This window comes from Corapipo altera, unplaced genomic scaffold (assembly GCF_003945725.1).
Source record: "Corapipo altera isolate COAL_440 unplaced genomic scaffold, ASM394572v1 53, whole genome shotgun sequence".
Lineage (NCBI taxonomy): Eukaryota > Metazoa > Chordata > Aves > Passeriformes > Pipridae > Corapipo > Corapipo altera.
The window spans coordinates 9,683,202-9,704,739 of NW_020884900.1; the positions used below are offsets into that span (position 1 = coordinate 9,683,202).

At 43.6% G+C, this 21,538-nt stretch overlaps 1 protein-coding gene across 1 annotated transcript in view; it reads left to right on the top strand.

Moving 5' to 3' along the window:
• The first annotated feature begins 5,464 nt into the window (after positions 1 to 5,464).
• NDST2 (N-deacetylase and N-sulfotransferase 2) overlaps positions 5,465 to 21,538 on the top strand; it is a 132,797-nt gene continuing 116,723 nt past the window's right edge. The window contains exon 1 of the mRNA XM_027649362.1: positions 5,465 to 5,564. The gene's annotated coding sequence lies outside the window, so the exon portion shown is untranslated. The remainder of the gene's footprint in view (positions 5,565 to 21,538) is intronic.

A 21,538-nucleotide genomic window follows, 5' to 3' on the forward strand; every position in this document is an offset into this window, starting at 1 on the left:
GTTTGGAGTGTCACATTATTCTCTTAAACCATGTAACAATGGTGCTTCTGGGATAACAATCAATTTACAGAGCTTTCTCTGTGTGTGTGTGTGAGAGAGTTAATTGTGTGATTTAAAAATGTAATTTTTAAAAAGGAGAAAAAGTTAAGTGGTACCATACCTAAAAGGAGCGGAAAAAATGCTAGCATTAAAAACAAAGGGACAACAGACCCTGTTAAAATGAACTTAATGGCATGTCCCTGACAGACCAGGCATAACAGGGAAATGTTGCTTTTGTTCCTAATAGCCTGATCCTTGGCAAATCTATGCTGTTACTTCCTTATTTGTTTTTCTCAGCAATATTTCAGACTCCTTGTGGGAGAAGCCCTCTTGCCGTTAGGTTTGCCTGACGTAAACGTGCTGATCTCAAGTCGGGTGGCTTATTTATTTCTAACCTAGCATATTCTGTGTCCTGACTGGGATGCTTCTGCAGAGGCACAGATCAGCCACTCGGCTGTACAAATTTGTCAGGTCTAGCAGCATAAGCATCACTTCCCAACAAGTTAAAAGTTAGTTGGCTTTAGCCTGGTTTTGGTTTTATACTGACTCTTGTTATTAGCATTTTTTTAATGCCCTGCTGGGTAGGCTTTGTTCCACTCAGGCCTTTGCTGCTTTGCCATTTTTCTTTTATTTCCCACCTATCAGAGCTCACACTGCCCTCTACAGGGTAGCGGGCTGAGTGGTGAGCCTGCTGCAGGTGCTGCCCTTGCCCTGTGCTGAGCCCCTGCCAGGCTGTCGGCAGGGACAAAGATGCTCAGGTGCTTCTCTGCATCTCCTGCTACCGCTGGCCTTGTGTCTGGCACGGTGATTGCTGGGGTTGCACTGGGGGCCCCCGTCTTGTTTTGGTACCGGCTGCAGTGAAGGCTGAGGGGCTCCAGCCAGCACTCTCGTCCCACATTTGGCAGGCCTGGCTGGCCTCCACTCCCCTGAGCTTTTCCCAGGTGCGTCTGGGAAGCACTGCAGGTGGGAGGAGGTGGCTTTGCCTTATCACAGAAAGCAACTTCGGTGTACTTAATCCCCTTTAACTGCAGCAATTACCTAGTAAATAGGTGTCAGTTGCTGCTGCTTAAGGAGATGATTACTTCTGGTGCCTGATGAAACAGGAGGAAAATTGTCCTTAGTGTTTAAAGGGAGAAGGTAAGAGTTTTACAGCCTGTTTCACTGGGACGGAAGACAATCTGTTCGTGCCCAGAAGAGATAGCTCCTGCTATTACAGCAACAAAGAGAGGTTCTGCTATCATTTCCGACATGCAAGGCAGCATCATTCATCAGGTAAGGTCTCTCCTGAAGCAGTTAATCCTGTCTAATGATCTTTGAAGAAACGTTGCAGTATGATCTAATAAGCACTAGGAAGGTACTCATAAAATTTGTGATGATCTCCCATGTTCTTCGAAGCTCTTTTAACCAAGACAAGAGTAATTTAAACACTTACTGAAAGCACAATAGTCAGACTAATGCTCATGTCAAGAATATTTATGTAGCATATATATGGGGTCTGTTTTACCTCTTCTTATGTTTTAGCTGACAGCAGGCTTTGGAAATGGTACTTCCATGCAATGTGATAGCTCCAGTATTGAGCTATCAAACAGGGATATTCCTAGAAACTTACTTTCCAGTATGCCATAGCTGGTTAAAATCAGCTCATCCTATTAGATGGAGTTTTGCCATTTTCCTACCAAAGAGAATGGTCTGAGCATGGTTTTCGAAGTTCTCTCTCTCCCAGTTTATGCACACACATGCTTGTATACATAGGTGGGTTACTCTGTGGGAGACCTATGACTGATGGTAGCTTTAATTTATGCCCAAATCAGATTTCCTTTTAAACTAGGATTGGTCTGCTCTCACTCACTGGGCTAGCAGCACAAAGGTCTGGTAGGATGCTTTTATGCTATATTATCCATGAGATGCACGGAGAAGCATGAGCAGAACTAGACCCTGAATGTCAATATCCTTTCCATTTTATTATGGAAATTGTTACCTCTTACTTACATGTAACTGATAACGTAGACAAACAGACGGAGCATTTGACTAGTGACGAGATTTGTGATCTGTTTTTGTTTTTGCTATGGCTTTTGCAGAGTGACTGCAGGGTAAGCCACTTGTGTGCTCAGTGCTTCAGCCTTGTGCACTCTGTGCTTCAGCTTTGCCATTTGCCCATGCAGATGATAAGCCTGACCTCTGTAGAAGCCGCTGTGAGAGACTGATGGACAATGCTGCAGAGCAGCTGGGTGGTATTGCTACTACTCATCATGGATGATTTTTTTTCTTCCTGAGTATTTGAGAGGATTGAGACTGCAGACTAATGCACCTGGAATGCTTGTTTATTTGGGTTTAGTATGAATTTATTAGACTTGGGAAAGGTGGTCCTTAGGGGCACTTAAAGTGCCTTGAGTGGAGGGTTATGAATTTTTCCCTTGAGATTCTTAGCGCCTGAGAACTCCTCACCTGCAGGAATGTCCTGTCTGCTGGAAAGGAATAGGAATTTCCTGGTTGGCATGTAATATTCTGAAGAATTTTAAGCCAATTTCTTGTGTACTTAACAGGTATTAGAAAACAAAAATGCATATACTTACGGTTTTTAAGACAGACTGGCTACAAGGAAAGGATGCAAATAATTAAGTCAATAAAATCTCGGTCTGAAAGTTCCTTGTGCTGCAGGAGGGTCCTCTAAAGCACAGGTAGATGGAGGGAAAGGGAAAGGTGGTTGTCCCTAGTCAGTGGCAATTTATAGAATTTTACTCACCATAATTATCCATAAATGGATGGGCAGGATGACATTTACTCACAGAAAATGTTTGTTAATGCATCATGTGACTGCATGTTGGCAGAGTTGGGATTTGGCTAGTTCTTGCAATGAAATACCCTCTCAATGTGGTTTATTTCTCCTTCCTGTTTCAGTGGTAAAGTGTAATGCTCATACCAACAGGGGATAGCCTGCAAAAAGAGCACCAGGGCTGTGCTTCAGAGGCCTTGTTTACATTGGAACATCCTACAGGTTACATCAGTAGTCATAGCAGTGCTACTGCTTTATGATTGTTCCTGTTCCAGAAAGCATTTATTTGTTTGTTTCTTCTTATGTGTTTAGAAGTTCAAAATAAACTGGAAAAGTACATACTTACATAAAAAATATTTGTTCTACTAATGTGACATTTGAAATTCATTCCTTTAGATTTAGCATATTTTTTCTTGTATAAAAAAGGCCCAAAGTTGGTATAGATTGTCTTAAATATTTCTAAGAATTGTAAACAGATTTCAGCCTTTTCATTCCAAAATAGTATTAATGCTAAAATTGTTTTAAATATAATAAATTAGCAAGTTTTAACACCACCTAATCTTTTACGGTATCAGTAAAAATCTTCCATACCTGGTACAAAGACTCTATTGAGCCTCAACAGAAACAGTAACACATTCAATCTTTATATAGTGTTTTACTTAAACTTTCCCTTTTGGAAGGAACAGGCTTCCTGACCCATTAAATGGAATATCCAGGGAAAGACTGTTTGTTTATGTAACCTTAAGAAGGAGAAGTTGCTTCAGAGAAATGCAATGTTACCAGGGATAGCACCAGCTAAGTGAGATAGGCAGGGAGCAATATGATAGCCTGGAAGATGGGAGTTATAAAGCTGAGCACTAAGAGTGGTTTGGAGTGTGAGGAGGCTGGTGTGGGGAAGAGAGCGGAGATGCAAGATGGAGTTAAGGGTGTCTTGCAAGTGAGTAGAGGAAGCTACATAGGACGCAACTGGAAAGATAGTGAGGACAGAGTTGTTTTATGGTGAAATGAGAAGAAAAGCAAGGGAATTCTTCTCTGGTGGCTTGAGGAGGGATTTGGAGAGATGGAGCATATTTTGTGGTGTTTTCTCCCACTACACATTTAAATGGAATTCTAAGTTGATATTGTTGCACCTGTATAGAGTACTATAGTGTACAGGATAAACTCCTGTCACTGATTCCCCTCCCTCAGTGTAACTGAGATTTGATGAGACTGGGAGAGAGACAGGAACTACTAAAAAAATAATTTTTTTTTAGTAGAATATCAAGCTGTACTTGGAAATGCTAAATCCAGTTTCACAGAATGTAGTACTGGATCATAAATGCTACAAACACATGACACGAGGTGTTGATCTGCCACATGTTCCCTCTGTTGGCTCAGATTTGCTCAGCTGTTTTGGAAAGTGCAAGGTCTGGTAGATTGGGATCACCTGTTGCTGCCACACTAGCTTTGGGATGGCTGCAGGCAGGCAGATGATATTAATCTGATGTGAGCACTGCAGCACGTGTTTGGATTAATTCAACAGAAATGCAATCACGTGTTCAAATATGTGCTGCTGGGTATTCTGGCAGCACAGGCCCGTGTGATGCGACTGCAGGTGGTGGGAGCAGCTGCCTCATCAACCTCTGCTGAGGTGGGGGTGCTGTCAGCCAGAAGCAGAACAGACTTTTGAAGCACACTAGGATATGAGTGCTCATAGCTTTGTCTCCTTTTCTTGCATTATTTGATTCACCTGCTAACGTGGGCTTAGCAGGCTTGAAAAGCATGGTCAGTGCTTCAGGTGCAAACTGATCAGGCTGAAGATGAAAAGCCCTGTGTAAATGTGTCTGAAAGCCACGACTTTCAAGCTTTTTCAGCTCTTCAACAGAGCAGCAGGTTCCTGTGCAGCAAATCCACCTCTTATGTTGCTTTGTTGAAGGTTTCTTGAGTGACTCACAGCGTGCCAGCAATCCTCTGACAGCGGGATGTGAAGCAGCACTTTGCCAACGTGAGGCCTTATTCCCTGAGCACCTGCTTTCCCTTTGCTTGCTCCTCTTCTGTCGCTTTTGACCGCTCCAGGTCCCAGTCGTACTAACTTGTCCCAAATGTTTGCTCTCCAAAGTGTGGTGGGTGCTTTCTGCACAGCAGATGCAAGAGCAGGGCCGTGTAACAGCACTCCCAGACTGCCGTCCACCTCTCTATCCTCCGCTGAGAATAAATGATCCTGTGATGTGGCTTCACATCCCATTCTGGCTTCCTACTACAATTTCCTCCACCCTTCTAAAGCAGCAAATTGCAGCGTGCGTGTTTGTGTTTCTCGGGAGGCTGCTGCCGGCGATGTCACAGCGGTGTCAATTCCTTCCTACTGTTTTCCTGGACATCCCACGCCTTCCGCGCCGCCGGGAGCGCGGCGGCCGCAGCCATTCCCCGCAGCCCGGGCCGCGGCGGTGCCGCCGCTCCCTCCCACAGCCCGGCGGTGGCTGCACGAACCCGCCGCCCCGTGTTCGGGTGTGGGGCGCGGCCGCCCCGGCCCGAGCGGCGGGACCCGCTCTGGGCCCAGCCCGCGGTGCCTCCCGGCGGCCCCGCCCCGCTCCCCGCCCCGCGGAAGATGGCGGCCGCGCCGCGCGGCGGCGGCTCCCCCAGCGGCCGGAGGGACGCGCAGCGCCCGGGAGCCGGCGGGCCGCGACCGGCCTGAGCGCTGGGGAACGGGGGACGCCCGCCCTCCCTCCCTTTGGGAGCCGAGACCTGCCCGCCCGGCGGGGCCTCCCTGCGGCAGGTGAGGTGGCGGAGGAGGAGGAGGAGGAGGAGGGCAGCGCGGTGGTGGCGGCGCGGCCCGACCGGGGCCGGCTCGGAGGGCGGCGGGGCAGAGCAGAGCGAGCGGCGCTGGCGGGGCCGGGGGAAGTTGTGCCGGCCGGGGGGCGGCGGTCCCGGGCGGTGGGTGTTTGCGAGGGGCGGCCGAGCCGCGGGGGGAGGCGAGGGGCCGAGCCAGCGCAGGAGGCACGGAGGGCGCTGCCCCGCGCCCCGGAGGCGCCGCCCGCCCTGCAGCCACCTGTGCGACCGAGGCGTCCCGCCGAGAGCCCACACGGGGGGCCCGCGCCCCGACACGGTGCCCCGTGTGCCGGCGGTGCCCGGGGCCGGAGGTTTCGCAGCCTTGCCCGGCTGCTCTCGGCGGGCGCGGAGCCCCCGGCGCACGGCCCGGAGCGGCAGCTCCTGCCCCATCGCGGCTGCCGCCCCTCGGAGCCCCCCCGTGCTCCGGCTGCCGGCGGGGAGCGCGGTCCTGGGCCGGGCTGCGCTCCCGGCCTCGCTCCGGCTTTGTTTACCCCGCGGCGCCGTGTTGCGGGCGGTGAGGGTGCTTGGTACGGCGGGACCGGCGCTGAACAAGTCGCCGTGCAGCGGGGCAGGGGATGCTCCTGTCCCCTGGTGCGGCTGTACTGCCCGTGCTGCACAGGCGGCTGTCTGGGGGCTGCGTTCAGTGCAGGCCAGCCGCGGGTACAGTTGCGGTACCACGAAGACACAACAAAAACTGTGTTACGTAGGGAAAGCTGATGGAGCATGAGGAATCGTTCGTATAGCATTTACCATCATTTAGTCATTAAAATGTTTTTGCAGTGGTAAAGCGATAAATAAAGCACGAGACACCCCTGTTTGCTTAAGCAAGAGTGAATAAACTCTGTGTTGCCTGAATTAGAAGTGGGCAAATGTCACATATCTGAATTCAGCCACAAGTTACACTAGTCCACACTGGGATCCTTTGTGACTGGTCTTGCCAAAGAAGTATTCAGAGTTGTTAATTGTACGTGCATTTCTCATTAGGAAGTGTAACCTTGCCCTTTGTAGCAAAGATGTAAACTAGAAACTTATGATTAATTTTTCAGGTTAGCTGCAGTCAATTATCTGTGGTAATTGGGCTGGGAAATTTTCATGATGGGAGAATCTCGGTAGCATCGATATAGTGGAACACTGTGTACAAAAACACCCTAAGAACCCTAAGAGAAAAGATTAGATGCTCAGCATCAGCCCCAAGAGTTTATCGGTGTGGGTGCCCACACATGTTCACGTTGCCCGTGTGAGCTGGCTCTGCACCCACAGCAGTTAGTGATCCCAGAACCAAGCCCTGTACAGCTGCTGCATGGAGGCACCTGAGGGGCTCCATCCACGGTGGGTTTGTGCAGTGTTTCTTTATTGGGTTTCTCAGTGCAGCTGTTTTCATGGCACTGAGATCACTGATCCAACTGCTGGAAGATTGGACATAGGCACTTTAGTTTGTACTTCACGCTGCACAGATGTGATTGTGGTGCATTAAGAGCTAGTCGGGTTCCAAAAGCAGGCTGACTCCACTAGACCAGTTTTGAGCCAGTGGAAAAACTGTGCTCAAATCTGGCAACCAGCACAAAACGTTCTAAAAATTTTCTACTGTCAGCAACTGTGAACAAGTATATATCTCTTACAATTATTGTCTTGTCCACTTGCTGCTTTCTTCTTACATTTTTCTTTCTCATCCCAAATTCTTCTTTTTGTTCGTTCTTCCCTTTTAGTTTTTTGCTGCCCTCTAAGTCCATGGTACTGTTTTCCTTGTTGTTGCTCCTTGAACATGATTTCCTAATGGGTCTTTTCTTCCTCTGTTTACTGTTTCTTCAGGCCGTGTAAAACTGCTTTTTTGCATGTATATATGATTTTGAACTAAGAAGAAATGGAATTTTCAAAAAAAGTGCAGCTCAGAATGAGCTAAGAGCAAGGACACAGGGCAAGAGCGGTGGTACATCTGTCCGTGTCAAATTTTTCGTTCCAGTTGCAGAAATGACTTTTGCTCATGTGTGTGGGTTCTCAGACTGGGGTTTAGAATGGAGAGTGGGACCAATCCTGCCCTCTAGTATTGCTGCCCATGAGGAGAGGGGTTCTGGGGCATCTGGCAGCAAAATGGGATTGTGATACAGAAAAACTGAGAGTCACTGTTTTAAGGTATTGAATGCTATGTGTGATTGTTTACCAGGACATGAGCGTGTGCCTGGGCAAGCTCAGTGTTTGCCAGCAGTATCTGGTAGTGCAGTGATGGTGGGATCTGCTGCATGGTTTTTGCATAAGACATGTTTTACTGTTGTGATGCTTAACCTTCAGGTTGATCTGTGTCAGAATTCATGTAGGTGGCCTGGTGAAAAAGCCTGAGCCTAGTTTTATATTTTATTTTATAATTTCATGATTTCTTAAAAAAAAAAAAAGGGCTGTGTGGAGGAAATAAATGCAGCTGAGGCCTGAACCACAGCCTATCTCCTCATCACTGAGCCTTGTTTCAGAGGATTGAATGACTGTCTCAGATCTCTTTGTGGTATATCTGGAATATGCGGTGATTCTCTGAGCAAAGCTGCACCGATAAGATAATCCATTTCATTTTAATTGGCAGAGTTGTTTACACATGATCTCTTGCTCATTTCCCTCTTTTAAAGGAATGCATATCTATCCCTGATTACAGCTCAGGTCAAAATCCCTTAGCACTTGTAGCAAATCTCCTTTAATTGGTCTCATTTAGCTCTCATAAGGTTGTGTTTTAATTCTCGCTCTTCCGAATCCTTTTCCCCAGTCTGTAATGTAATTTATTACAGGATATTTTATAGAGAAGGGAGCAGCCTCTGGCTGTCAGCATCCTTTGCAATGTATCAAATTTCCAGCTCAACAGGCAGCTGCAGTGGAGTTTGTGAGTGTAAGACAGCAGTGGTGCAGCAGCAGCACAGGCAGATGGTGGTGGTGGCACTGGGCACGAGTGCCGTGTCTGTCCTGGATTCTGGAAATAATTGGGGTGAATGCTCCTGTTTGCTCTCCGTGCTTCTCTATTCTTTTTTGTAGCTGTTGGTGATTCAAGGGGCTTTGAGTTCAGTTTTTTCCTTTCTGGTTGTCTTTCTAGACTCTCTGAATATGAGTACATCCAAGTTGCTGCTGTTGTGTGATGACAGGCTTTGAGCAGTACAGGTCTGGTAGAAGGCTGGTACTGGGAGCGTATTTTTAGAAGGCCCAGACCAACATTACCTGTCTTTAGAAAATTCACTGTGACTTTGCTGAACGCAGTTGCTTTGGTTAATTGAACATAATGCAAAGAGGTGAAGCCCTGAGTTTCATTATGGCTGTGCTGAGGCACTTCACCTCTGGCCTGTAGCAGCACAGTCTGCAGGCACCGTGTGCTGGTGCAGCTCCGCCTGAGCTCCGGGTGCTCTGACATCAGCTCTGAAAGTCTCAAAGGCTGGGTTTTGTTTCTCTTTTTTTTGAGCTATGCCCCCTGCCCTTACACTGGCAATTTTCCCATTCCAGCAAAGTCACGAGGAACTATGTTCCTCTTCTTCAGCCACTGAATTTGAGATTCCAGGCTGTGTGGTGCAGCAGTGACGGTGCAGACAGACTTTCTGCTTTACTGATCCTGCTCTGGAGGCACGAATCTAATCCAGTAGAGCTGTGGAGCACAGTTATGTCTTAAATTGCCACTGAATGATTTACTGCAGTAACAGATCAGAGCTTTACCTTTTCTTTCTGCCTAGCAGTGTTCGAAGGTCTTGGGCCTCTGGCAATTGCTGTTTGGGGACTGTTTTTCAGTACAGATGCATATCCAGAAAGGAAGTGATATAGATCACTAGACTGAATCCATATGTACCCTATTAAAAATGCAGTAGAAATCTCTAGACATGAGTGATGAATTAATCTTCTGCACCAGGAAGATATCCTCCATCACATTCATGCCTGCTGATATTTTTAGTAAGCTAACTGATTTAGCAGCAAATGTGAGGGGGTTGATAAGATTGTGAATGCAGTTTGGACCTTCTCAAAATATTTGTGGCTTTTACTGGGCAGTGTCATGAGATCTGTTTTCAAAGAAGTGGGAATTACTGTTTGCTTGTTTTTTAAAGCTGCCCAAACTCTCCAGACAAGGAGAGGGATGGTCACGGGCTCTCTCTCTCTATGGACTCAGCCTGCTTTTGAATTTGTCAAGTAAAATGAATACTGCAAAATAAGAAAGGACAGCTCCATGCAGCACTTGCTTATGTACTAGCAACGCCAAGATGTTCAGAAATACCTGTCTCTTCCAAGTGTGTTTGTAGCTGTGTGTAACTGCAGCTGTTCTTCCTGCTGGGATTGCAAACATGGAACATCAGCAATATTTGCAGCTTCTCTCAGGCTGAAACGTTAATGCCTTAACTTAGCCTAAAATAACTTAGCCTTACTTTCTTTCCATTAAGTGAATGTAATATTTGTCATTGAATACAAATTATGCGGTTAAGCATTAAAACTAACAGCTATTATATGCCAATATTCATATTTTTTTCCCCAGAATCAAAGGAGGGTAAAAAAAGAGAGATGTGTTTTGTCCTCTGCTCAGTGTATGGGGGGGCTTGTGCTGGTCCCTGTGCTCTGCATCTGTCACACCACACTTACCATCTACAGCACTTTGTCTCATGTTTTGAGTGTGTGATGGAAATAAGGGAGTGTGATCTAGAGTTTTGATGGGATACAAGTGCAGTTGTACTGCAGTAGCCTGATCTGTTCTCTCTCAGCTCTGCAGTGCATTATTCTGAATTCTTTTTTTCCCCCCTCTGGAAATATCTGCATTAGCGGAAAAGTTTGTTTAGGGCATTCTCTGTAAAGCAAAAGACAGTAGAGTGTGTCCTCTGCTCTCCAACCTTCTTGTAGCTCACATGGAGAGGCTTGCAGGTTGCCTCCTCAGGGAAGGTTTCCACAACGGGGGAGACAGTAGGACATAAAATTGTGTTAGATGACACGCCAACAAGTTGTAGCCCTCTCTGGAGATAGAGATCACTGCTGCTTTTATTTATTCATGTATGTTTTTTCTCTGTTTTCAGTCATTAGCTTGGGAGCTGGATTGGCATAACTGATATAAAAAGGAAGGAGGAAAGAGGGACAGCAAAATGACAATTTTATCCCTTCTTAATCTCTTTTTGCAGTTCTGGTCTGCCATCTGGTCACTCTGTTTGAAAGCATACAACCCCAGTACCCTGCCCTTTCTCTTCTCTTTGTTTCTCCAGTCTCCTGCATCCTTCAATTCTGCATCAGGAACCCTGTAAGAATATTACATTCCTCTAAGTGGTTCGATTTGGGAGGCTCCCATGTCAGGACCATCAGATTATGTGACAGAGCAACTTGTTTTCCTTTGATCATGTTTAGATTTACGGTTCCAGATGATTCCATTAGCCTAATATTTTATTGGTCTTTAAGCTTGTCTCTAATTAATGCTAATTTGCTTGGCAGTACTTCTGAAGTATAATCAGAGCTTGCATGTGGATTTTTAGAGCTCTTCAACAGATCTTGACTCTTACATTTTCAATCACTTTGGTATTAATTCCTCAAAGGAAACAGTGGGATGATAGGCCTTAGCTGTGATAGGCTCCAAGTAGAGCTCCATTTAGAAAAGCAGAGAAACTTGAGATTTACTTCAGAAAGGTTGGAAGAAACACGGAACAGTTTATAAATGTCTATTTTTGTCTTGAGAACCTCTTACTGTACAACTCTGCATTAGCTCTCTAGCCCTTACCAGTGCTTTAGAGTGCATGGGAAATTTTGTGTCAGAAAGGGCTTTTGAAACAGTCAGTTGAGGTATCTCTTGGATGATTAGAGTTGGACTCATCTGACTACATGTGAAGATATAAAACTGGACACCAGAGTCCACATCTGAGCTGAGCACTGTAAGTTCCCTTCACGTTTAAGGATATGTTAGGGCGCAGTTCATTTTGCTCTGAAGCAGATGTCCACATTTGTTGAGGTGAATCACATTTTGGAAGTTCTTTTTTGGTTTTCCACTGAATATATTAAAAACTGAGAATGTTAGTCCAGATGTAGAAAATGTCAGCAGGATAAGTATCTGAGCAGAAGGTAAATTGAACACCTTGCAGAGTGACACTAACTTGCTCCTGATCCCAGACTACTTTCAGAATAGCATTTTAATGTCTTCACTATTAATTGATTTACATCAATTTTGTCTCTTCTGATCTTAACTGCCTTTCCCATATTTAGAGAACTTTTTCTGTAATTTTTTCTTTTTAAGCTAATGCTGATGTAGTGATTCTGTGCCACTCCCACTATATTCTGAAAGCTTTTCCAAGTGCCAAGTGCTCCGCAGCTGTCGATTGTCTTTGCCCTTGCTTTTATCATTGGGTTGTCCAACAGCCAGGGGTCTGCTGGATCTGGTAACCAGGACTTTTCTGTGGTCCTGGCCAGCCCTACCTGTCCCAGAGAAGTCAGACCAGACCATGAGTAGGTCTTTGTTCAATTCAAAGCCTTAACCACAGAGATTGTAGTTGCCTCCAGAAGCAAGGAGGATGTCCAAATGTCTGGTACTGGCCTATGATTTTTTTTCCTGTAAAGACATAGGCTTCTCTTCTGCACAGTCTGGCTTTTGCACTGCTGGAAGTTTAACTTTGACCAAATAGCAAGATCAGGTTTAGAGTGTCCCAACACAGTAGCACATTGCATGTAGATCCCTGCTTGAGATGAATAACATAATTTCACAACAACTTGAATACTCTTAATATTTGATGGTCCAAGATGAATGAGGAGCAAGTAAGACTGGGAACTTGTGCAATCTAATTGAAGGTAGAAATTTTTAGTGGAGAAAAGGTTGGTATCTTGGCTGACCCCTTAAAATGTCATCCTTTTGCATCTGTCATCACCCATGTCTTGTTTTTGTTTCTCTTCTGGTCATCACCTGTGTGTGAGTCTGTTTTAAGTATAGAGAAGTCTTTGAAGTGATACCATTTGTCTCAGTGATGGAACTACTGAAAAAACCATCACCTTACTGTTGGTGAACTGCTTGTCCTTCCAGTTACTGAGGGCTGCAGAGCTATTAAAAAGAGCAGACAGAAACTAGTGTAGACACTGCATCAATCACCACAGAGTGTCTGTGCATGAGGACTGCTGCAGCTCCCTGTTTCATCAGCTCTGTGAATGATGTGAGCTCTTGCAGTGTTAAGTCTGCTTTTTCAGTGGGATAAAGTGGGATCCTGGCCCAGTCCAGCAACCGTGAAGATTTGTTTCAGTGTTGAAGCCTCTCTTCATGTCTGATCTGTTGTCCAGACCACCTCTGAAACATCAGTCTTTCCCCTGCCCCCATTTCAGTTACAAATAATGTATTTTAGTTTGTTACTTGTAATTTTGTTGGTTTTATTAATTTTTAATTAAATGTTTGGATTCACTCAGTGATACTTAAGCTCAAAATGCATGCGCTTTACTTATGGCTGAGTCATAATCATCTTCCTCATAAGCAGAGATCTGTCACTGTCTCCTGATTTAGTTTTGTCTGCAGACTTCCATCCATATCCTTCCTTTATGTTCCTGTTTCAGATCTGGTTGCTTGTATCAAAGCACAATGTGAATAAGTCTGCTTTCCTGACTCAAGGCTACCAAGAAAATGTGCTTTTATCATGTGTTTGTATCTATATTTTAGTATCCTGTAACTGTGCGTGGAACAGAGTATGTTTCCATGGCCCAAGTCCATGTAAATACAGAGCTTTCTGCAGGAAAACTTGCTTTGCCTCAAACAAAATGTTGATGTTTGCCTTTCCCAGCACTACTTTTAAATACAAATTCCTCACTAACCACACACGATGGTGCAGTGCCTGTGGTAGCAGGCAGAGCTCGAAACTCCTTTTGGTCTTGTGTTGTGTCTGTGGGCAGGTTAAGAACAAACTAGTGTTCAGGGATTGTCATAATTGCAGTTGGTGTTGAACATAATGTTTCTCTGAGGTGGTTATAGTTAATTCTCTTGTGTGTTGTAGAGCTATTGTACAATTATCTTATTTTTGTTAGTCCTAGCGTTTTTCTATTACTGAATGAGAGCACGGCGAAGATGTCCTTTGAACGTACTCTTCTTGGTTTGCATTTAAGCTGATACTACCAGTGAGGAAAGCAATCCAATCCTATAGTGACCCTTCTCAGTACTGGCACAACCACTCAGCAAGGAGGACCAGGAAACTGATGTGGAAATTAAAACAACAGAACAAAACAACCCCCCTTTTTTGCTGTGTTGTCCTTCTCCAAAAGAGAAAATGTTACTTTTCAGTTGATCACTAAGAAACCCAGTCAGGCTCAAATGCTTTTATATTGGGACACCACAGAGTGTCTTGGGGGTAGGATGAGCTGATGGTATTCCAGGGCTACTCTCTTCAGAGGAGAGGTATGACCACCTCAAGACATGCCCGATGATCACCTTAGAAGTACGATTTCACGAGACCCTTTGCATCAGTCCTGCAAGCTTTTTAAATGTTAGATTTATCTAGATCAGACTTAACTAGCAGTGGTCATGAGAAACTCTAAAATGATGCTGGAAACAAGCAACCTGGTGAGAGCCAAACTGCACACCCAGCAGACTGAGAGCCCAATAACTGCAGTCCTTCATTGCTCCCTGTTCTTTTCCACTTTTAATTGGAAACTGGATTAATTTTTATATAGCTGATTTCTCGTAAGGGGAAAGATTGAAGAAATAGTAGTGATATAGTTTGTGAAGAAGATGCCTCTAGGGGAAGAGTGAAGCAGTTGCTTTGATCAAGGTGCAGACCAACCCTGGGGTCACAGGAAAAATGCAGGTCTCTGATAAGCAGTGCTGTATTATCTTTATGTTGCTGTGCAATTTACCAAAAAAACATGACAAATTATGTCAGAAAACTAGTTACATTTTTATGGAATGGTTCTTGTTTTTGGGGTTTTTTTCCCTATCTTGTTAAAAGAAACCAAAACAAACAAGAAACGTTTCTATGTTTTCCTCAACATCTTTTCTTAGCACCCTGGCACCAACAGTCTGACCCATGATACGATTCTGGACAGCTCTTTAGGAACTGAAATTGTTGTGAGTGCTCAGGCCCTTCCTGCAATTACATCTTCCTGAAATGCATCCTGTGCAAGGGTGACGATCAGCTACAGGCAGTGCTGAAAGACAAGGCAGTGGAAATTTGTACAGTGTCTACACTGGAAGCAAGGCTGTTCTTAAAGGATATGTCTGTAAACTGTTTGGTCTTAAAGTCTGTATTGGGTACTTTTAAAAATGAACCAACTTAAAAAAAAAGACCCAAATGCATCTTCATACAGATGAAGGGTGTAAACCACAAATGCAAGATGCTGGTTTTCCCCCCTGTCATTAGGCTTCCTCTGGAGAAAGCATTGGATAGGGATGTTGTTTGGCCTTCATGGGTTAGTGATTTCGGAACCTCATGCTTGATCTCCCAGGATGGAACTGAGGACACCAAGCTTGAAAATGAGTGTTGAGAGCTCTACTCATTTTGTCCTGTCTTCACAGTTCCTTGACACTGGTGTTATGCAGCCTCTGCTACCAGCTCTCTGTTGGGATATTGTAACTTTTCCAAGGGCTGCATGGAGTTCCATACTCATTTTCAGTTGTGACCTTTTACCACAGGTAAAAGAACCTGTACCATGTACCACAGTGTAACTGTGAAACTGCTGACAAAGCTGGGGAGGTGTTTGCAAGGCTTGTGAGCACAAACGCCAGGACTTTTGTGATAGCCAGAATGAGGGACCTGTGAGCCAAATGAAATGGGAATGACCTTGTATGCACAGACATTAGGATATAACACAAAACCCTTAAAATTTAAATTTCCTAAAATTAATCATCCTTAGGTAATACTTATTAGAAAATCATATCTAGCTTGATTCCATTTGTCTCGAAGAAAAAGGAATGATATTCAGGAAGAAATTTAATTTTTTTCGTGTGAAGTTATGGGAACAAGCTGACTACTGCAGTAAAACCCATCCTGTAAATGTGAGGAGACTTCTTATCCCTTTTTTCTGCCTGTAAGGCCGGCTCCACTGGGGCTGCAGAAATGGAGATCAGTGGGGAATACAAGAAAAAAGTGTAAATTAGTTTTGACTAGTACAGATCTGAATCTAGCTTTGAGTTGTTAATAATGGTGCAGAAGACTCTTTGTCCTATCACTGTCATCCAAGAGCATCTTATACAGGGATGAGGAAGTGTCACACAAAAATTCTTGGAAATGTTTGCTAATTTTTATTGGGTTTGGAAATAGTAAATTCTAGGAAGCAGTACATGAGAGCAATGAGAGCAATGAGTGCAATAGTTCTTCCTCTGCCACAGTTGCTCAGATATGTTGTGTCTCTCCTGGGGTGCAAGTCATAGTGTGCATTTTTTTTTTGGCTTGGCAAGCTTCTTGCACGAGGTCAGCATTGCCATTACAGCAATAGCTGCAGCACAGCATAGTCATGCTTTAAATGTACTAACTGCCCATGTTGTAAATTACTACTGATTTTTTTTGAATGCTGCAATATGTAAGTATTCAGCTTGAGGCATTTTATTAAAGGGGCCTTAATTGCAGTGCCAAGTGCTTTAAAAATTCTGTACCATTTAATGTAGCTTATGTTGGGCATAACTAATCATTGCTAAGGCTTAAGACCTTTGGTGTATAGTGCATCTGGGAGCAGGTAGCTATGAGACAGGGCAGAGGAATCCCCTTTCTCTTCTCTCTTCAGTAAAAACTCTTTCTCAACACAAATGTCTGATTGCTGCTGTTTCTTGTATAGTGCAAAGCACAGCAGTATGTGGGCAGCAAACTAATGCAGAGTGCTCTCCTGTCTAGTGTTTCATTGTTCTTTCTGCCTGAGGCTTTGCAACCTTGGTCTTTTTTAGTTAAAATCTTTAAACAATGGATTATCTGTTTTTGTAGGCTTTAGAGGATTTGAAATAGCAGTCACCCTTAGGCGTTTGGCTCGAGATTACAGCAATAAATACATTCATCAGAGCCCCCTGGCCCTTCCAAGAGCCACGCAGTCATAAGATTACCTACCATACTCTTCTGCTTCTAACCAGTGAAGTGTGTCAACCTCTTTACAATTTGAGGTAAGCCCCATTCCTCCTGACTGTTTGCACTCGGATGGTTTGTGAGAAAGGGGGGCTGTGTGTGGTGAGGTTCAGGGCACCTACAGTAGGAGACCTTCATTCTTGCTGGGATATTGGCTTTTATGGCATTACCAGTTTGTATTTTACAGGAGATCAGAAACCTCTTTGGAAAGCCAACGTTGCCTTCCACCCCCCCTCCACCCTGTCAAAGCCCAGCAGTCTGAAAATTTCATATATGGTTTTAAAATTTTGACACTGGAATGTAGCTTTAGTCAATATTGATGTTTTTGATCCTTTTGTGCCAGCTGCTGTTTTTCTGAATGATGGTTCTGGGACTGGAAGGCCCCATGCCAGAGATTACAAACCAGTTGCCACCCAGTTGTGATATCTGACGTGGCAATTTCTGTAAGAGTGCTTCCTGATTGCACTATTCAAACAGTCAGTGTACTGTTTTTCTTCTGTTACTATGAGATCTAAAGTAGTTTACAGATTGGACATTCTACTGTGTTTCTTTGGAGAAAGATGTCAGCTGTCAGGAGACCCAAAAGCCAGTTCCAGTAAAAAGCTACATTTTCTAAAGCAGTTTATTTCTGCTTAGAAATTCTGTTCATTATATGACTTTGTACAAGCTGTGCTTTGCACGATGTGACTTATTTCTTCTAAAGAGCAGCTTTATCTCAGGAAAGTTCATTGCATAGTGAGATCTGTGATGTCTGAACATCCGAAGTCCTGTGAAGATTCCACTCCTAATAGATTCTATTGATTTTCACCAAGTACTATTTCCCAGCCTTCTGAGCTGTTGTTATCACACCACATCAGCTGCTCATCACAATGAAATAGCATGTGCTGTTTGGCCACTGGCTTTATCAAAAGATTCTCCCAACGCAGGTGTGCAAATTGGAAAAAGAGAAAATGAGGTTCTCTTTGGGTTTTGTACTTTGCTTCATTTTTTTTTATTTTTTTCCAGCAAGTAAGTAATGATAAATATTTACACTGTATATTTTCAAAGTATACACACATTACCTTTGCCTTGGAAAACTTCCAGCTTTCTTTTCAGCAGAAGATAACAGTATTTAGAGCATTTGTAAATGTACTTTGTCACATAATTTTCATCTTTTTGTGGGATAGTACGTGCAATGATTGCAGCATCTTTTACTGTAGTTTTAGTCTTTACCACCACACCTTAATTCCCTTTTCAACAGAAAAGTAGTATCACTTTTTTTAGTAGGTGGATAAGAATTATGAGAATTGGTAACTTAACTATGCAATGTAGCAGGTTTGTGTCTGTACTCTAGAGAATGAGGTTGGGATCTTTTTTGCTACTGCAGATAGTGAAGTGAATATGAACTACAGTGAACATGAATATCTGTTACTGTGGTTTTGACTATCAAACAGAGTAGAAGTGTATGTATGAAATACATAAAATACCTGCTTAGAATACCCTTTTATGTTCCCATGAGAATTAACTGAGAGATGATGCTGTCAAGGGAGTAGTTGTAGCTTTAGCATGCTTAAGGCTTTGTAGGGCTGGTTAGAAATTCTGAAGATGCCACCCCCACTGACCATGCATTATCCTGGGGCTGACCCTGATGTCTCCCCTGAATTGCAGGTCCCTGCCCATTGGATATGGTCAGCACTGGAACTGCACCAGAACTGAGACCCTGTCCTGTAGGCTGGACTCTGCAGTTTCTGTATAGAGGGAAGAGGAGGGAGCTCCTGTCCTGTGGCACCCCAGGTTGTGAGCTGGAGCAGGCCAATGTACAGACAGATTGTTTCAGGAGACGGGAGCTGAAGCTTCTGAGTTGTGGGAAATGAAGGCTGCAACTGTTGGCAAAAGGTGTCTGATTCTAGGAAATTAATGGGGTTCATGGAAATGGTGGACTTGCTGAGTTGCTAGTAGGTTTTTAGGTACTAATGAAATGGAAAATATTGCATCAGGAGGGTACTGCATCAGTCAGCTTGTGTTGCCAAAGGGGAAACATTAGACAGGGAATTGACGGATGACCAGCAAGGACGGGCAAATGTGGCTTGAGGAACATGAGAAGGTTAGATTATAACAGGGTAGGTGGGAGAGACAGGTTTTGGAGGAGAAACAAAGATGAAATAGCTAAGATACAAGTAGCAGAAGTAGATACAAAGCTTTGTAACACCTTCTTGTGCCTTGGATAGAATGCGTGTCTCTGAATCTGAAGACCTGGCTGTCAGAAAATATCTTTTAGCGATGCTGGTTTCGTTCTGTGATTCTTCCACACTGAGAATAACCACCTAGAGTTGCTGTAACTTACAGATAGCTCAAGATGCCCTTGTGGCATATCAAGTGATAGCTCTGCCCATGTGATACCAGTGGGATGATTGTGTAGTGGCGTTTGTCATTTAGGATTTTGCTTTAACACTGGAATTGCAGACAGGAGGAGGGACACAGAGGCATGTGTGTGGATATACAACACCACATTGAGAAGGCTGTGAGGACAAACACTCGTAAGATAGAACGTATCAAAATTAATTTTGCTTGAACAACTTTAATGTGTCTTCCTTAAATAAAACAATTTTTAACTTGCACGGATCATAAAAATACACAGGAAAAATTTAATTTTCCAAAACTTATTCTTTTAATTCTACCATCTGTACATGTTTTATTGTAATTGTTGTAAGAAAGCATGCTACCGATTTAGGATTATTTTGTATCTGGTATTAATTGAACTTTTGGAACCCAACAATGTGAGCAAGCATTGTTTTTTGTATTACTTCTTGCTGGTGTTAAATAGTGGTATGTGCAATTTGCAGCCTTGAGATACTAGATCTTGGGAGCTGAGCTTGCTGTGTTTGCTAGGACTTTTTTCATTGTCTTTGGGGAATAATGAGTGGGAAAAAAAAAGTCATACCTTGAACTACTTCCTGTGTTTTGTCCTTTAGTCTTCTCTTCTGTGACAATAGCATTAGTATTGACCTAAATGGTAGTGAGGCTTTGCTGGCATACAGGGAGAAAAATAAATCTAAGCACTTTTAGGGAAAAAGGAAGTGGAGAGGGTGAGGGTGGGAGATTCTGTGAAACAGCTTAATATAGCGCTTATGAGTCAGCAATTTCCTTTCGCACTCATCTTGTCCATATGGGGTATTTTCTTTTACCTTATCAAACCAGCCTCTTTTTCTACCCTGCTTCTTTAGGAAAAAAGCCTGCAGGAATAACATGCAGTGGCACAGGTGTTTTTTTAATTTGGGCCAAGAAACATAGAGCAAGGCAACAGTCAGGAATCCACTGTGGGAGCAGCAGATCCCACAGATGATAGGAAAAATGTTGATCAGATCCCTCTTCTAATCATCTCCATGTCCTCACAACCCAAATGACTGAGCACCTTGAGTTTGTATTGACTGCGAAGAAGTGTGCAACTACAAAATATATGCTAACATAATAGCTAATGTGCAAAGTCTTTAGACAAAACAAGTTATTGTGAGTGAATGTGAGGAAAACCTTTTAGACTCGAGACTGAAGCAGTACTTCAGAGAGGTATGGCTCCCTATTTATCCCAGTGCCATATTACCACAAAGCCATTGCAGTAGTTACACTTCTTGAAGTTTCCTTTAGACCTGAAAAGACTACCACTTTTTATTATTGTTTTCCACATCGTGAATTCCATGTTATTTTCCAGGAGAATTGCTCCATTTATAATTTATGTATGTAGGTATTTAAATTTGGGGGCTCTTAGTGGAGTCGGTATATTTTCTGTAGATCTGAATATCTTTTGTTACATTAATCCTGTTTGGTTTGCACTTGGTGATGTAGCTGAGCAGCCCAGTGGTTTGGTACTTCGTTCTTAAAAAGTCCTGAAAAAAATATTTGTGTGATCAATGGTTCACTAGGTACTATAATTAAAGCAGACCCATTTTTCCATATTACCTACTTAAAATCCACATCTTCAAATTGAAGAGACCAAAGAAGTTATAACAGTAAGTTGATCGCTGTGCTAAAAAAAGTGCTTCACCTCTGCAGTGTTACAAGTCCCCCCTTATTGTAACACTGCTGCTGACAACCTGAGTGCAAGTTTTGATGGGTCTGCTTCTTTTATAACTTTGTTGAAGTTCTTTATTTGGAATAGTAAGGATACAGATTGAGCAAGAAGTATAGGATGCAGGAAACATTGGTGTCACTGCCTGCTGACCAGTGGCTCGTGTGAGCTTCCTTTCTGAGGGCTGCACAGGGCTGGCTGGGAGCCACCTGCCCTTGGGGATGGAAGGAGGGCTGGTGGTGGAGTGGGCATCAGATGGTCCAGAGCAGAAAGCTGCGGCAGTCACAGACTTTGTTGATGGATTTAAAAAAGACAAACAGCAAGTCAGTCATCTTCTTCTACCTCTGTCAGCAAGGTAAAAAGTTACTGTATAAATTTTTTCATATTAAAGAACAAACTTATTATGCAAGGTGTTGAGGATTGGAAGAGAAACATAGGCAAAAGAAGGAAAACAAAGGCGTGAAAGTCCTTTCAAAAATGTTTTTAAAAGGAGATCTTGATTTTTAAATGACCTTTTCCTTTTACACACGATGTTGACTTGGCTGTTTTGAAGCTCTAGGTAGTTTGTCTGTGCTAGAAGTAGTTTTTTGGGATCAAATGGAAAATTACATTTGTTTGAGGCTTTTTTGTGAAATGTGCTTGCCTTTTATTTTATCTGCATAACATACACTGGTGGAAAGTGCCTGCTATGTCTGCTATTCTCCCCCTCCTTGACTCCTTAATTTGCAAGGAAGTATTTTTATTTGTCAGTACTATTTCAGGGAAAGGTAAAAACAAGTGAATTCAGTAGAACACACGTTACTCTGGAAATAGTTAAACTTGAGTTCTCAATGATGAAAGGAGAGAAACAGGAGAGAAGTAGCTTATATGCAGGGCCTTTCAGTATTTGTGGGT